This window comes from Ptychodera flava, chromosome 12 (genome assembly GCF_041260155.1).
Source record: "Ptychodera flava strain L36383 chromosome 12, AS_Pfla_20210202, whole genome shotgun sequence".
NCBI lineage: Eukaryota > Metazoa > Hemichordata > Enteropneusta > Ptychoderidae > Ptychodera > Ptychodera flava.
Window position 1 is genome coordinate 38503583 of NC_091939.1, and position 11896 is coordinate 38515478.

The following is an 11896-nucleotide window of genomic DNA, read 5'->3' on the forward strand; positions in this document are numbered from 1 at the left end:
TGATCAATCGGTCGATCTATCGATTGATCAATGGATTGATCGTTCGATCGAGGATAGATCTATCCCTATGAATCCATTCCCATGAATCACTTGATCCAATACATTATCAGTTGATTTGATACGTTTTTTTTACTACGTTATCGGTTAGAAAAATTACTACGTTATCGGTAAATTTTTACAACCTTAACGGTTAGAAAAATTTACTACGTTATCGATTCGTTATTACGTTATCCGTTGATTTATTACGTTATCGGTAAATTTTTACTACATTATCGGGTTTGATACGTTATCGGTTAGTTACTACGTTATCGGTTGTAACAGGGCGCAAAGAATGATTGTCCTATCATTTGCAATCTTTTCGTTCAGTTTATAAATCTATGTACTTGTTCTACTCCCTACAGCATATTGAATTGTCCAGTATTCAGCTTGCTAACAATTCACAAATTGACATATGACTTTCAGTCTGCTGGACTCTTGCAATTCTTACAGGATTGTTGTGAAGTTTCTTTACACAACTCATTCATACTATGCATTCATCACAAACTTAGCAATGTAAAACGGTCAAAAATATGTAAAATCAGTATATCAGCCTTCGAAACTTGTTAGGGGCCCAAGCTTATGGTGATTTTGTAAAATTGACGAAATTTACCAATTGGCGGCACCTGAAGGATAAGACAACCTATATTCAAGCATGGACGTTAAACCTTTTTTACGTTCGTGATGCAAGCCACTTTTATTCTAACGGTCAGCATGCATACATTCTTTACTTTTCACAAGTTTAGGTAATTTGGTGTGTAGAACCTGAGTTAATGTTTGTGTGTAGTTTGATACTTCGTGCCACTAATTGCACTCCAAGGGGAGGGGTACTACCACAGCGAGGGTGTAAGTTTATGCTTTTGTAAAGAAGGGTTGAAACCCCGCTTTTTTGCCTGTAATGTAGACTTAGGGAGCCTTCATTATTTGCAGCTTTGGGGTTGGAGGAATCTGAGGGGGAGGTCACTCAAAAAATTGAAAGCTACATGGGGGTTGCTCAAAATGTTGAGAGAAAGAAGGGGTTATATTCTCATAAATATCGTATCTTGCAAAGCTCTACGAAGGATTGTCTCGTCATCAATTGTTATAGTAGAAAGAAAATTACGGATTTTTGGCTGGCTTTTGCAAAGGTAGGCAAGCTGTAGGATACCTAACCCTTACTCGTCGGAGAAAGATATGTGAAAAACGGGTTTCGGGAAACTGAAACACTAAATATAGATGAAAAGTACATTTTGCTTAGTATCTATATTGTCAGTTGGTGATAATAATGGAATATGGTGAGTTAGCAATAAAAAAGATGTGTATTTGAATCGAAACATTTTTCAAAGAATCAACTGTGGTAATTACTTGGTTAGATATATTGCAGATGTTAGCATAGTACAGAGCCGGGTGTATACCTCACTAGCAGTAAGCTTGTAAACGAGATACTCAGAGCAATTCACTTTTACTTCAGACACCCGTTACCCTGGAGGGTGTCTAGGCCTGTGTCACCGGCTTTTTTCATAAATACGATATGGCAGGACGGTATCAACACATACACTGCTTCTTTGGCAAATGTTTCCAAGTTAAAATAGCCAAGTTTTGCTGGCTCTAAAGTGACAATACAGGAGAGAATTCACCGAACAGTTTGAATCTGTCTAGCAAAGGAACATACGCAAAAAGTTCAAGCAATTACATGCTCATGCCAAGCCTCAGATTGTCTTGCCAGGGAATTTACTGACAAGATTACACTTTCAATGGGAAACAAAATGTGTGTCCACACATAAATAATCCTCTTGCAGATAAACTGAGGCGAAAGTGCAGTAGGTGCAGGAAGGGAGGGATGGAGGTTCGTTTGTCGTACATGTATGTCCATTAGAAACCAATATCAATATCATTACTCGTACTAAGGAAATTTCATCAAATGGTTTTTGATCAATGACTATAGGAAAAATTGCAAGATTGGAACGAGAAAGTGACGCTTTTTCGCAGTTTGTGAGAATATCTTGTGATTTTCACCGTTCTCAGTGAGTTTTTTTTAATTATCACTGGTTAGCAGTGTCTGTGAGGAATGCACTCCTTGGTGAGAATCAAGTACGATACAGATTCTCACTGGTGAGACTGGAAATTCTCACCAAGCATTATGAAAAAAGTAATTTTCAGAGTGAGACTCTATTGTACTGATCAGACACTGGTAAGAATCATTAGTATGAGTCAAAAAGAATCGGTCTAGCTGATGAATAACAAGTCTGTTTGATCCTCACCAATGAACAACAGACGATTCTGGTTGATTCTCACCAGTGAATGACGAGTATTATACATTCTGTGAACATTACCATTCTCACTGTGCTTGGTGAAATTAGCCCAGGTAACCATAGGCGCGGAGTTCGAGGCCGCGTTTGTGTACTGTGACGCTTCTATGGCAACTCACATCGTGTGAGAGGCCATAAGCGTCGCAGTACACAAATGCGGCCTCGGGCTTCCGCGCCTATGGAACCAAGGGCTAGGTGAAAATCAGAGCGGAGACTTGAAAGTTTTCCTATGCCTACTGAATAACACAGTTTATTTGTCTCTCAAGAACAAGGAACAGGACTTTGATGCCTCATGGTCACGCATTGCACGATCTAGTTACTCTAGCATGAATAAAACGATGTAATCCTTAGGTATCAGAAAACCTACGTATAAGCTTAATCCTGATAATTCTACACTGTTAATCAAACGCTTTGAGTAGTACTAGTATCAAAATGTAGCCATCAAAAAAGTATAATTTATTGAATTTCAACATCTCTAAGAATCGAATCACTATCATCCAAATACTTCTTCACTGATGTGAGGAAACCGCTAAGTATATTGAATCAAAATATCCAGGAACTTAGAACTAAGCTTCATACTTTCATATAGTGAAGAAATTAGAAATTATCTAATATATATATATATATATATATATATTATATATATCTATATAATTATTATATATATATATATATATATATATGTGTGGGTGTGTGTGTGTGTGTGTGTGTGTGTGTGTGTGTGTGTGTGTGTGTGTGTGAGAGAGAGAGAGAGAGAGAGAGAGAGAGAGAGAGAGAGAGAGTTTTTTGAGTTTCACAAAATTTTTAATATTTACAATAAAATATGAACAGTCAAATTTTCTCAAATCAAGTTACATACTAGTTTTTAAGGTAGATATAAATGTATATACAAGTGAAATTGTCAATATGCGCTGAGGATTCTGGGTGCACTGCAGTTCTGTTTTCCATTCTTAAATTGAGGAACAGTATCTAGAGCAATGTTCATATCTTAAGAAACAGTTCATTGTCAGTGTTCACTTCACAGATATCATTGTCGTTACACCAAATGTTCTTAAAATTGTCAATGTTTCCATTCATTTTATAGTAGTTGAAATCTACGATGATTCTGCTGCGAACACGTCGTTTAAACATACTAAGTGGTCGTGGCACTTCGTCCAATCGGCAGTATATAGTTGAAACTTTTGCTGTGACCATAAATAGTTACAAAGCTGATGTAGGTGAAGATGGACTGTTTTTTGTATTTAAATTGTTTTATTGGTAACATTTTCTTTAGTAACATGAAATTAAATTAAAATGAAGTACAGTGCTTAATTATCTACAATTTTGTGTAAAATTGAAATCCATTTGTTACAATGTCTCTCTAATTTGTCTTTTTCCAGAGCTATTTCGTACTCTAGATGGTAGTTGAATTTCACTTGCAACATAAAAGCTGCAAAGTGTGGTTTACTCTGTTTCATTTTCATGGCATAGATGTTCTTTTGGCTAACAGTAGCAAGTGATTATGAATGTCAGAGTAACCGTCAACACCAAAGAGCACTTCATTTAATTATGTCTCGTGAACAAACTGAGAGATGCCTCGAAAAATGTGTGAAACTCGTTCCAGAAGGTCTCAGTGAATTTACAGGTGTAGAAAAGATGATCTAGTTTCTCGTTGCTGTTTTGGCAGAATGAACAGAGCGGTGATTGGTCCATGCCTCTTCTAGATAGATCGTATTTTGTGTACAGAATATGATGAAGAAGTTTGAACTGGAATTCACGTGTTTTTGTGTCTATGGCTACCTTAAATGGTAGGCTATATATGGGAGACCATGGTCCAGTAAAGTCATATTCTCTTTCATAATATCGTTCATTAATTGGACTTAGTTCCTCTTTACTGTAAATGGCGTTTCTGATGCTCTCCCTGGTAACTTTGTGGGAGGGTCGAAAGTTACAATTAAAAAACACATATTCATATTCATCTTTAAACACCGTTCTACCAGCAATGGCTCCGGCCACCTAACTCTGAGACATGTGATTGCTCCATAAAGAAGGAGGACTTCGTTCCCTTGGAGGTTTTTGTTGGTTAATTTTTCCCATGACAGATACCCCTCCTCGGTAAGTAAATCAAATATTAATTCAAACCCTTTCTGTCTTAGCTTTGGATTATAGACGATGGACTGTTTGTCCTTTCGGCATTCCGATGACGTACCAGGTCAAAGGTATTGTATCAGTGTTCAGTATTTTCTCTAGCCATTGATTCAAGTACTCATGTAACGGTTGTATTGCTGGACAGTCAAGTAGGCCTGTAAGATGAAAAAGTGTCTCCATTTCTCCACAGTGTTTACAATCGGCACTGTCTCTCAGGTTACTCAAACACAGATAACGACCAGTTGCTAAGCAGCAATGTATCGCTCTCCACTGGACATCACTGTCACGTCTGCTGAGGAATTCTGAATACACTGTGTTAAAGTTTGCTTTAATGTCATTTGGAATTGACAAGAGGTCTGCCATGGCGTTGGCAGTCTATTTAAATATTTCTGGCAGTAAAACTTTTTGATAAATATACTGTAAATCTCTTTTCTGCAGAACTTACTAAATGAGATAGAATTAACATTAATATCTGATATTAAAATATTAAAATGAATGGATGTTCTTTCACCTGGATCGTTACCGCTTCCTGCAAAATAACGATCCAGTTGAGTTTTCCATTTATGTGGTATAGCGTTCAAGATCAACTGAATTGCGACTCTCTAAAATTCTAATTGAATAGATAGCACATTTCTCTGTATTTCATGCGGACTTTTCTTCCGTTTTTCACCTAAATCGAGAAGGTCACCTATGGTTACAATACTACCTTCTACAAACTGTTTCAAATAGAGAGGGCATTGTTGTACAGGCTGCAGAATCAGTGGGTTATAGAACACGGGTTCTGACTGAATGTTTGTAACATTGCTGTGATCATTAGAACGCTGTGCATCAAGAAAATTCAAGGTTTTTATCAAATGTTGATAGAAAGAGGGAATGTTGACATCGATATTCACTGTCGGCGGTAAATTAAGAGCAAAAGTATTAATTCCATAATTGAGATCAGCAATCTTGCTTAGGAATAATTTGCATACTGATACAGGGTGTAATCTGAATTGTCATACAATAGTTTACGTATGTACATCATTCGGAAACTATTGATTTTGGATTGAACATGGATAAGAGCTTGACCTCCCTCATCAACCGGTAAGTACCATATATCGTGAGGGAGCCAATGCTTCCCTTGCCAAAAGAAATTAACAAAAAGTATTTGAATATTAATGACTAGGCCATCTGGAGGTATTAAACATAACATCTTATGCCATAGTTTTGATGCTGCCAATTGATTGATTATCAGAGCTCTTCCCCTATAGGAGATAGCCTTTGGAAATGGTTTCCACTTTTTAAGAGTCCATTCAACTGATTCTAATAGACCTTCCTAGTTTTAGCAGTGTAGTTCACATTATTACCCAAGTAAGCACCTAGAAATTTCAAGCCCTCATTATTCCAAGCAAGGCTGAGAGGAGAATCATGTCTTTCACGCCAAATTCCAGCCCATAAAGCCTTTAATTTCTGAAAGTTAATTTTGGCATTTGAAGCCCCTTCATACACCTTAAGCCAATATGAAAGACCTTCAAAGTCACGATTGTGAGTGACAAAAATATTAATGTCATCGGCATATCCAGAGAGGATCTTTATCCTCGACTCAGGACCAGGCACTGTAAATCCCTGTAGACTACCACTTGTCCGCAGTTTATGTAAGAGAGGTTCAATGCACAGAGTGTATAATTGCCCTGACAGGGCACATCCTTGACGGATACCACGACCGAAAGCAAAAGGTGCTGTAAGATCGTGATTCACCTTTAAAATACTTTCAGTGTTATATAATTATAGATAAGCTGAATACAATGTATAAAACTTTCGTCGAAACCAAAAGCTTGAAGAGTGTTAAAAATATAACCGTGATGAAATCTATCAAAGGCTTTTTTCTTGATCGAGAGACACAATAGCGAGAGGCTTTTGCTGTTCATTTGTATGAAAAATAGTGTCACGAATACAGTGAATATTATTAAAAATTGATCTACCGGGAATGCAGTAAGTCTGATCTTCATGAATGATCTCAGAAAGGGCAAATTTCAGTCTCAGGGAAAGAGTCTTTGTGAAGATCTTATAGTCAGCACACGGAAATGAAACGGGTCGCCAGTTTTTGAGAAAACCGTTATCTCCAGTCTTTGGCAAGAGTGTGACCAATGCTCTGCGACAATGCAAGACAGTGGTAAACATCCACTTTGAATTGAATCGAGGAACACTTCATATACATCTCGTCCTATCACGTTCCAGAAACATTTATAGAATTCCGACGGAATCCCGTCGATTCCAGGTGATTTATTGTTACGAAGTAAGCCCACAGCTTTAGTGAACTCATCAAAGGTAAATGGCTGATCAAGAGCTTGTTTGGTCTCATCTGAGAGTTTTGGGACATCTGTCAAAATTTCATTGAGGCAATCTAAGTCTATTTTATTAGGGGTATACAGTGATTTGTAAGTCTCTTGCTATTGAACAAATAATCACTGGGTCTTCAGTAATTGTGTTATTAATTTTTAAGTGGGTCATCATTTTACGTGAGCGTTTTCGTCTTTCTAGATCAAAGAAGTAGCGTGTAGTTTTATCACTTTTATTGATGAATTGAAATCTAGAGCGAACCCAGGCTCCGCTGGCTTCTGTTTTGAGAAATTCATTGATCTTGGCCTTTTTCTGTTCATATTCCGCATAGTTAATATTATTTGAAGAGATGTCATTTTCCAGATTCGAAAGATCATTGATAAGTCTTCTTTTTGCTGCAAGCTCGCTTTTGCGACGACCAATGCTATATTGTTGTGATAACGATTTGATTTGTACTTTAGCTACATCCCACCATTGCTGAATAGAATCATAATCTGATTTCTTTGTTTTCCAGTCTTGCCAGAAATCAGTGATAAGGGTTTTGTAAACCTCGTCATCTAGAAGAGAGGTATTTAAAGTCCAGCAGGCACTTTTAGTTTTGATTTGTTTTTGAGTGATACGCATTTGAACAATACAATGATCGGAAAAGTAACAGGGATGATCATCGCGAGTTGAACTCTGTTGGTACAGGTGCAGCCAACGAACAATGCACTTTTAAAGAGGTCCTTACTATGATAAGATATATTGTGCATGACAAATTATGTGAACTGACTAATTTTAAGTCAAGAGGGTAATTAATTAGCTGTTCATAATTTGCCCTCCCACAGAAAATTTTTCGACTTACCCTCCCACACTCAAACTTCATTTTTACCCACTCCCCACTTATTTTTGCCTGTTTCCCCTCCCCACTGTGAATTTTTGAAGCTCCCTCGCCCTGTGGCGAAAAAACTTGCCAATTTCCCCTGCCCTGGAAACAATTCCCCTCAAAATTTTTTTTCGCCAAGCCCTGTCCCCAGGACAATCAACCGATATCCGCCCTGCCCTACAAAAAAAACTAAAATTTGCTCCCCTACCACCTAAAAACATGTCCCCTGCCCTAGCAAAATTAAAATTTCCCCTGCCCTCAAAATTGCTCCTGGAATAGCTTTTTCGATGAATAGCTCTGTTGGCTGCACCTGATATAAATACTTCGAAATTTGCTTCCAGATCGAAGTCTTCCTTCGGGAATAGTATACAATAAGATACCGTACGGCGATAGCTAAATCAAACTCAATTAAAACTTTAACAACGTGCCAAGGAATTTTTTCACAAGTGACCAGAACTGCTTTGACTCCAGAACATCAACGCAAAGTCTTCTGAATGAAATTCCATACTAAACAATAACATAAACGACGAAACAAACTCTCTTCTGTAAAAAGTAAAAACCACAACAATGAAAGACATCGGACATTATTATCGAAACAACTGCGCTGGCGTTGGTATAACTTGAAGCATTGTTGAATGAGAAGCGACACAAAGTAAAATGAACATTATCAAATCAAATTACAAATATAAAAACAACGACAGGACGCATGTCACATTTATAGGGAAAATTTAAAGAAGGGTGGGTAAATTTTCTTCATTTTCTCATCCAACAACTTTGATAGCTCATCAAGACCACAAAACCACACGTTTATAGCACACTTTGGCATTTTCTTTCAGACACCCCTCCGTATTGAAACACTGTTCAGTGCCACCGCAGCAGTTACGCGTGCAATATTTTGAAAATTATCACCAATTTTCACCAATTTCTCGTCACAAGACCAACAGAGATCATTACAAAGTAATCAGGGTTGTAAATTAAATTAAGTTGAAGGCACTTATGGTGTATCTGCCTTTATAAGGGCTTTAAATTCAGTGCAAGGAGAAGAAAACCTGTATCCAAGCCTCTTTTGCTCCAACGGTCAAAATTGACGTCGATTTGACCAGTGAAAGGGGTTTTGGAGAGAAAGTTTGAACAGGTCACTTTTAAGGGAAAGTCATCAACGGTTGAGAGGGGGTATCTTTCCAGCTTCAATTCAAAGCTCTCCACTTGGAAAGACTGACTACGGATGCAAAGACATTTTCATTTTTCGAAACGGCCTTCCCTTCACACATGCTATCACGGTTTTATTTTTATTGATATCGATGTATGGATATAGATATAATTGATATAATTATTTGATAATTTTTGAAATGATATTTATTTTCAGCTACCAATCTTAGCCCTTTGAATCAAAGTTATAAGAAATATATGTGTATTTGGTTTCCCCAATAAATTCTCAGAATCTTCAAACTCATTTGTCAAGCAAGCATTACCTGCGACTCAACTTGTTTGTGTAAATGAAATGTACATGAGTTAATTAATTCGTACCCAAAACAATGGATATGTTAATTTCTCAAACATGTGTCATAGCAGCTCTCAAACCAGACAAGTCAAAGTTCGACAACATTCCTTAACAAGTAGAAGAGACATGATCTCTACTATACCTTCAGGATATTTTCTCTTTCGCTTACTCCACAGGTCCATTTCCGAAATGTATAAATTCAGGCCCAATTATTTTGTACTGCAGTAGATATAGATTAGACTCTCATTTCCCCTAAATATTTACCGTGTATCAGCTCTCACCTTATATTTTTATTTAGCCTAGCCTGTCTTACCAAGGATGTAGTTTGCTTTAAATTAACGTGAACAGTTTAGAAACCACGGCTGTAGTTGTCTATATAAATGGCTTTATCATATGCACAAGCCAACTTTGTCGTTTCTGAACAGAAAATACCGCGACAACATTTTTGCAGTCTTTAACAATAATGTTGATCAATCCACGTCAAACGAAAAGTAAGAAGACTGTTCATGTGATAAATATATAATCCCACGTGCACTGACTTTTTCATTGTTTGACGTCATCGTATACTCGTGTTTATAAATTTCTCGTCTTTGATTCGAAGTTGTGCGGCTCCGCGAAAAACACTTGTATACGGTGACGGGACGACGTCAAACAGAGAAAAATTCCATGGGATTCTATGTGAGAATTGCTCGTATAAATAGTAAATTGTTTACATGCTAACATCACTTTGCTTCGATTAATCTTATAAACAATGAGAAAGATACTCTTACGGCGGGTACAAGAAGATTAAATGAAACGGTCAGACTAGGACCATGCCCAAACACAGTTGTTTTTGATATTGTGAATGATAGATATTCATAAATTGGACCATCTTGATGATATCTTGTCAATACAAAAAACGAATAGTCTTGGCGGGGGTTGTATACATGAAAGGCATATTTTGGACATTTGGTCGTATTTCATCTCAGAACCGTTGCAATATGGTGAAATAATAGTTGTCTTACATTGTAATAAATTATATGAAGCACCAGGAAATGAAATGTTGACCTCATCGTCATTTTGTTGCAAGGCTATAAAGTCTTTTGGATTCACATTTATTTTTCACTCTACAGGGAGTGAGTGTACATGACATTTTACTTTTTCAAAACGGTTTCTACTACACAAATTATATCCACATTTTACTTCCATTGATATTGATAATGGACATTAATATTATTGACATCATTTTTAGAACGATATTGCGCACAATAATATTTATTTTTGGCGAGGAACCGTAGCCCTTGGAATCAAAGTATAAGAAATATTTGTATATTAGGGTTCCTAATAAATTCTGACATTTCTTTTTATTTTGAAAAGCAAGCACGACCTGCGACTCAATATGTTTGTGTATATGAAATACATTTAAACATGAGTTAATTACATACACGTCATACAGAGCCCATTCTCCATTGAAATTACAACAATTGGCAAAACAATGGATGTGCTGAATTTATCAAGCAGGCAACACCAAGCTCTCAAATCAGAGAGGTCAAAGTTCGACACTGTCCCACTATCAGCTGTCATATACCCAAATAAGTGTGGAGCAGTTGAAAAGAAACATGTAATTCTGGCATGATATCATAATTAACCTACACCTTTTTCAAAGAAATAAGTATGCATTATGACAGCAGGGTTCTTGAAAAGTTACTTTTACATAAAATAAGTACGCTGTGAATCAGTTATCTCGTGAAAATTGAGTCTGAAAAGACAGACGCCGAGTTCGTCTTAGTCAATTTTCGATCGTTGGATCACTTCTCCTCGAAACTTGGGACATCAAGTTGTATTGTTATAAGAGGATATTGTATTGTAAACAAAAATTCTATAAGCCATTCCAAGAACATGGAAAGCTAGACTAGCCCTAAGTTTCTGGGTATATAAATATCAAAACAGTCAATTAATGCACTACACTCTGGCAGATTGTCGCGTAGATCTTGAGGTGAACGCAACTTCACTAGTCAATAGTAACTGCACCGTGCGTCCGAGAAAAGCCAAACGACCAGGGACAGTCAAATGAAAAGCCTACATACCATTTCCGCTGAGATTTTTTGAATTTGTGGAATTCAATTGTAAACAGTTGTAAGTGTATCTTTCAAAGTGAAAAGAAAATGTCATATTGGCATTTTCTCTGTCTCGCAGTGATGCATATAGAAAGATCACCTTCTTAAAGACTTGCAGACCTTCATATTTCAGTGTTTTTATGTTAACTGACGGGGAGGAGGAATCGTAGCCAAAGATTACAATTATATTCTATCCTTCCTATCCGATTCCATCGACATTTGCAGAAACTGAGGAAACCAGATTACATTAACATTCAACGATAGAAATGAAAATTCCAGGCATTGGATGTGAGACAAACTTTGTTACAAACCAAACACCCGAGGACTGAATATGAACACAAATAACTCCGCATTTTAGTCGAAAAAAAATGTCAAGTAAGACTCACCTATATAGTTTCACTTGACAAGTACATTTCAACGACGACAGAAGTATCTAATAAATCAAATGTTCGTGACAAGTAAGTACATCAAAGAAATTTTGAGACATGTTTCTTTACTAACACTAAATATTTGTACATTCAAATGAAAACTAAGCTTGACTTCACGACTGGACTGCTGAATCTTCATTGTCTTGTTTTCAAGGGGGTTCTATTGACTCTAGTCTCCACTTCCCATCGACACTATAAGCCGAGGGTTGTTCAGGGTTGGGCATGACACCGGAGAC